Raw genomic sequence first — 6,406 nt, 5'->3', positions numbered from 1 at the left:
TATTGATAGTAGGGAAAGAAAAAATATTACAATAAGATATAGATTCTCCATGCCTAGAATTTAGGATCTATTGGATCAACTAGCAGGTGCTTGCTACTTCATAAAGATTGACTTGAAGTATGGATACGACCAGATCAAGATCAATTCAAGAGATGAATGCAAGAATGCATTCAAAACTACTAAAGGTTTGTTTGAATGGTTGGTAATTCCCTTTGGGTTAAGAAATGCCCCTAGTACTTTTATGAGGCTTATGAATGAGATATTCATTGATTTTACTGGCAAATGTTTTGTTATTTACCTTGTAGACATACTAATATTTAGTCATAGCAAGGAGGAGCATCTTAATCATGTGGAACATGTATGAAGGAGGCTTCATTAGCACAATTTGGTGATCAACTTGGGAAAATGATTTTTTATAAAGAAATGGACCCTAATAAGGTTGAAGTAATCATTAAATAGCCTCCACCAAAGATCGAAGGTGATGTAAGAAGCTTATGTGGACTTGCTACCATCTATAAAAACTTTATTAAAAACTCCAATCATGTTGTGCTCCAATGCTTGACACCATTAAAGAAGGTAGCAAGAATAAGATTGCTTAGACAAAGGAAGCCAATGATACATTGCAATACTTGAAAAATAGTTTCTCAATACCCCATCTTCATGCTGCCTAAATTCAACAGGGTCTTCACTATGAAGATAGATACAATTAATTTGGTTATAGGTGCACTCCTAAGCCAGGAAGGAAAGGAAGTTTCTTTCTTCTCTAAAAAATTAAATAAGGCCAAAAAGAAATACTGAACCTATTACTTGTAATTGTATATCATGGTTCAATCCATCAAGATATGGACTCACTATCTACATCCTAAATAATTTGTGGTTTATACTAGCAACCATGCATTAAGGTTTTTCAATTCTCCAGAAAATCTCTTTGTCAAACATCTTAAATGGATGGAGTAGTTGTAGGCCTACACCTTCAACATTAAACACAAGAAGGGTGTGGAAAACAAGGTTGTAGATGCCTTTAGTAGGAGGGTTGGACTTTTTGAAGAGGTACAAATCCAAAGTGTGGGGATTTATTCCCTCAAGTATCTATATGCTGATGACCCATATTTTGTAAAGATCTTTCAAGTTTGCATAGAGATGGTAGGAAGGTACCATACTAATGTTTTTGAATACTTGATTTAGAATGGACTCCTATTCAAAGGAGCTCAATTATGTATTCCCAAATTTTCAATGAGAACAAATATAATAAGGGAGAAACATTATGGTGGCCTAGGAGGACACTTTGGCATTGACAAGACAATAGACATGGTGAAAAGAATTTATTTTTGGCCAAGGATGAACAATGATGTTAAGAATTTCATAGAGACTTACACCATCTATCAGCAAGCTAAAATTGTTTCTATAGACCAAGATTTATATCAACCCTTACCGATTCCCACAAGGCCTTGGAAAATCAATCTCAATGGCTTTTTTGATGGGTTTACCTAGAACAAAACAAGGTTTTGATAGTGTTTTTGTGATAGTGGATAGATTTAGCAAGATGGTCCATTTTGTACCATGTAAAAGAATAAATGATGCATCTCATATGCACATATTTTCTTTAAAGAGATAGTTAAGATCCATCGTTTACCAAAAATAATCATATTTGACAGGGATGTAAAGTTTAAAGGCTACTTTTGGAGGACACTTTACAAGAGACTTGGAACTAATCTAACCTATAGTTATGCCTATCAGCCACAAACTTATGAGAAGACTAAGGTGGTAAATAGATCCTTAGGCAATCTCCTAAGATTCCTAACCAAAAGAAAACCTTAGAGTTGGGATATAATCTTTCCTCAAGAAGGGTTTTCATTTAATGATTCCATGAAGAGGTCAATAGGAAAGACTCCCTTCCAAGCAGTGTATGGCCTTCATCCCAAAAGACCATTGGACCTAGTAGATCTACCATCTAATTTCAAAATAAATGCTCAAGGAGAAGAATTGATAGAACTTATTAAAAATATGTAGCATGAGGTAAAAGAAGAACTACAAAGATTCACATTGAAATATAAGGACCATGCTAACAAAAGAAGAAGGTAAATCCACTTCAAAGTTGGAGACAAGGTATGAACATTCTTGAAGAAAGAGAGACTACATAAGGGTAGATATTCCAAACATCAAATGAAGAAATTAGGACCATGAATTATATTCAAAAAAATGGGTGAAAATGCATATGAAATCGCTCTCCCACCTACCTTACAAATTTATCCAATCTTCCATGTTATAGACCTCACCCCCTACAAATGCATAGTAGGTTCAACAAGTGAACAAGGTGAGTAAGTAGATGTGGATAATGAAGATTATGTCACTGACCTACCTCAAAGAAAACTAGTGGAGTTGGAGACAATATTGGACACCAAGTTGCTGAAGTAGACTAGAACTAAGAAGTATGTGTATTACCTAGTCAAGTGGAAAGGAATCCCCAACATTGATGCAACTTGGATGACAAAAGACTAAATCAAGCAACATGGCAATTCTATGGAGCACTTACCCTCAAGTGAAAACTTGAGTTTAAAATGTGAAGGGGAGTATGGTAGGTGAACCCACAATAAATGATGACTCATCAAAGTCCCAAGAATACCTAGAATAGGTTAAAACTATGATTCAAGCATTTAGTCAAAATTGTAAGACCTAGATCCAAGATTGGCATAATTATAAGCCCTTGGTCAACTCTGGTCAAAGATGGTCAAAGCAACTAGAATCTTAGGATTTTTTATATTTTCATTTTTTGACATGTTTTGATCCTATTTGGGTCATTTAGATTAGGTTTCTTTACATTTTTCTTATAGTTTGCAAAAATTTCACAAAAATGCAAAATTGTTGAAAAGTTATCAAGCGACTTTTAGCAACATTTTGCAAACAAATGTAAAACCAAACCCAATGGCCACAAAGAGGTTTGAAATATTTTTATGACTATTGGAATTATTAAAAGAATCTCATTTAGGTAGGTGATAGTTAGTGATATGCATTACACATTTTGAATCAATAAAAAATTTCTTATTTTCCTGCAATTTGACTAATGTAACATGGTGCACAAACTTGTATGGATGCTCCAAGGGTTGATGCATACCTTTTTGCATATTTTAATGAGTTATATTTCTAGTTAATTTTATTTTAAGTCTCCACATATCACCAATCTCAAGTTATTCATATTTTTTCACTGGTTGGTCTAACTTTATAGCTAACCTAGAGTTTTGAGGATTTTGGGGCATAGCTAGGGGTTCAACCATCAGAATCTAATGAAATTTGGATAAATCATAGTATTTTAAATGTACTATAATGTTACTTTAGTTTGAGGATTTTACTTGTAGAGAATAATTAATGATTAGATGCCCTAGGCATGCAAGACCCATGTGCATGCTAGGAAATGAATGCAACAACTCCCATAACTCATGCCAATTTTGTCATTAGGGATTTAAAATTAGTTTGTTTCTTGTTTATGCTTGTACTCACATGTTCCAACCATTTATTTTCATAGTGGAACTCTAGAAAGCATACTTCCTTTGGAAATGGAGACCTATTAGGCCTAATTAGCTAAGTGAGACACTTGAGAAATCCTACCTTGTTTATACTTACAAACCATAGTGTTTTAGTATGTATTCTAAGCCCCAAAAGGGTACTTAGATGTGTGATTTATTCCCTGGGTTGTGTTGATTTATTTTTAGTTAAATTTGATTTTCACCAAAAAGGGTTACTAGCCCTATTGAGTGGTTTTGCAAGGCAACAATTTTGAACGAACAACTTGAAGAAGAGGTCTACATTGAGTATCCTAAAGGATTTCCTTTGATAGAAGAAAAACATATGGTACACATGTATACCTTAAAATAATTGTATGATCTAAATAAAGCACCTTGATCTTGGAATGGAAGATTGGACAAGTATTTGGTAAAATTGGGATTTGCTAAAGGTACAACATGTAGTAACATATATTTGAGAGAAATTGAGAATAATTTTTTTATCATTGTAATATTTTTAGATGGCATAATCTTTGGAGGTAATGATGAATTGAGTGATAATTTTGCTACTGAAATTAAGAATGAGTTTGGCATGTGTATGATTGGTGAGATGAAGGTTTTATTAGGTTTATAGATTGTACACAATAGTTATGGTATTTTAAGTATTTTAATGACTTATTGAAAATAATTGGCTTAGAAAATTATAAGCCTATTGGTGGACATATGATAACTACTTATAATTTTTCTAGAAAATATGAGACACCTACAATTGAGCAAAGGAAGTATATATCTATGACTAGAGGTTTGCATGACCCACAACATAATAGATTGGTGCAGGAGCATCCTAGGTGTAAGAGAAATCTTGTATCACCCAAAAATATTTTCATTTCAAGCCTTTTCTATTTTAATAAGTACTAGTAGATAGGATGGTTACTATTTATGGGAAATTGTTATTTTTAGTAAGTTTGTCATACAAGCTTGGAATATTCTCATTTTTCTACATGAAGGTTCATTTTAGAGTTGTAAGCGTACCACAAAAATGGCATTGCTCTAGCTTAAGTATCAGAGAAGTTATGGTAGATTTTTAGTGGAAATATTTGCAAAAAAATCTTTATGCTCACCATTGGAGGCCTTAGATTGCCTGGATGATGTCCAAAAACTCGACAAAAGGGTGCTTATGTAGTTCCAAGCCTGTAGATTAGGAGCTGGCATTTTTGAAAAGTGGTTATAATAGCCAATCGAAGAAATGGTTCATGAGTTATGGCCTATCAAATTTGGGCTACTTGAGATATCTAAAATAATTGTCAAAGATGTATTTGGTTGACTCTATATGCATTGCTAGGATCTGTAGGCCCTAGGCATTAAGTTTCAATTTCTCAAACCTTCTTGGGTGGCATTACATTGTCTATTTAAGAAAGGATGGTACATTGTCTAAGACAACATTGGGTCATAGTTCACAACTTGTCTTGCAAATTACTGTAATGAAGGTGCCCATGTGGGTTAGCATATTGTACTTGTGAATTCTATAATTCTGCATTTGTGGTGCAAATAAAAAGTCCATATGTTATTCTCACAATTTTTTTTGTTTCTTTGTTTTTGTTATGGTTTGTAGTATTAAGGGAACCACCCTTCATTAAGTTGTATTAGAGATAGAGTTCTTGAGTGTGTGGACAGATCACCGACTATAAGGTAGTTCAGACCAAGACTGTGGTTTGGGCTAAGGATGTAGATAGATCATCGATTGGGAGGTAGTTTACACTAGGGTTTTAGTGGAAATGTGAAAATGCTTCCACAAAGAGAGCATGGTGGAAGAGTCAAAGGTGTTACACCTAAGGATTTTAGAACCCTCTAGAGGAAAATACAAGTGATGCAAGAATAGATTCATAGAGGAATGAATCTAGTCATAGGAGATAATGAAAGTGAAGATGAAAGAGAAGAAGAAAATGCAAACCTAGATGTAGTAGAGGAAGTTCTTAACCCAAAGGAGGTAAAGCTTTTTAGGGTCATTTCTAGTATTGGAAAAAGACCTAAGTTTGACATTCCCACATTTTTGAAAAATCTCAACCCAGAGGAATTTATCGACTAGATCAATGAATTGGAAGAGTAAATTGAATATGAAGATATTGAAGATCTGGATAGAGTCAAGTTTCAGAAGGCCAAACTAAAGGGTCATGCAAAGATTTGGTGGTAAGAGATCTAGTTGGATTGAAATAAAAGAGGAAAAGATAAAATTGCTAGAATCAGATGGTAGCTAAAATGAAGTGGCAGTTCCAATGGATTATGAGGTTGATCTATTGAAGAAAATGCAAGGGTTGAAGCAAGCAGGAAAATTTGTGCAAGAGTATATTGAAGAGTTCTACCAAGTTCTCAATAGAACTGGCCATGTAGATGCTGATAAGGAGAAAGTTTCCCATTATCTTAATGGGTTGAGGCCAAGCATTCAAGATGAGATGATTTTTTTTTGAGTGACCAGTATTTAGGGGGCATATTAGTTTTCCCTAAGGGTTGAGGAGAAAATAAGCAAGAAACTGGACAATAAGAATAGTGGAAGAGGTTGTGGCAAAAGATCTGGAAAATAATCTTATGGTGGCCATAATGATGATTAGAATAATAAAGATGAGGCTAGAAGTAGTATTTATAACCAAAGGGGAACCAATTCTAATCATTTCCATGATTAGAAAAATAGATATTGAAGAGGAAAAGGAAGAGGACAAGGATCTGGAAGAGGAGGCTTCCATAGTAAATGTTTTCACTACGAAGAAGAAGGGCATAGAGCATTTGAATGTACTTAGTGGTAAGGAAGGATAGATTGAAGAACAAAGGTCTATGCCAAAGTTGTACATGTTGATGAAGATGTAAGATCATCACATTCTATGAATGCTAAAAGAGGAGAAGTCCTAGTTAATAGA

The sequence above is a fragment of the Cupressus sempervirens genome, chromosome 7 (genome assembly GCF_028749045.1).
Source record: "Cupressus sempervirens isolate cs-2001-9-10 chromosome 7, ASM2874904v1, whole genome shotgun sequence".
In the NCBI taxonomy this organism is placed as follows: Eukaryota; Viridiplantae; Streptophyta; class Pinopsida; order Cupressales; family Cupressaceae; genus Cupressus; species Cupressus sempervirens.
The sequence above is the reverse complement of the archived record's forward strand: the minus strand, read 5'-3'. Positions refer to the sequence as shown.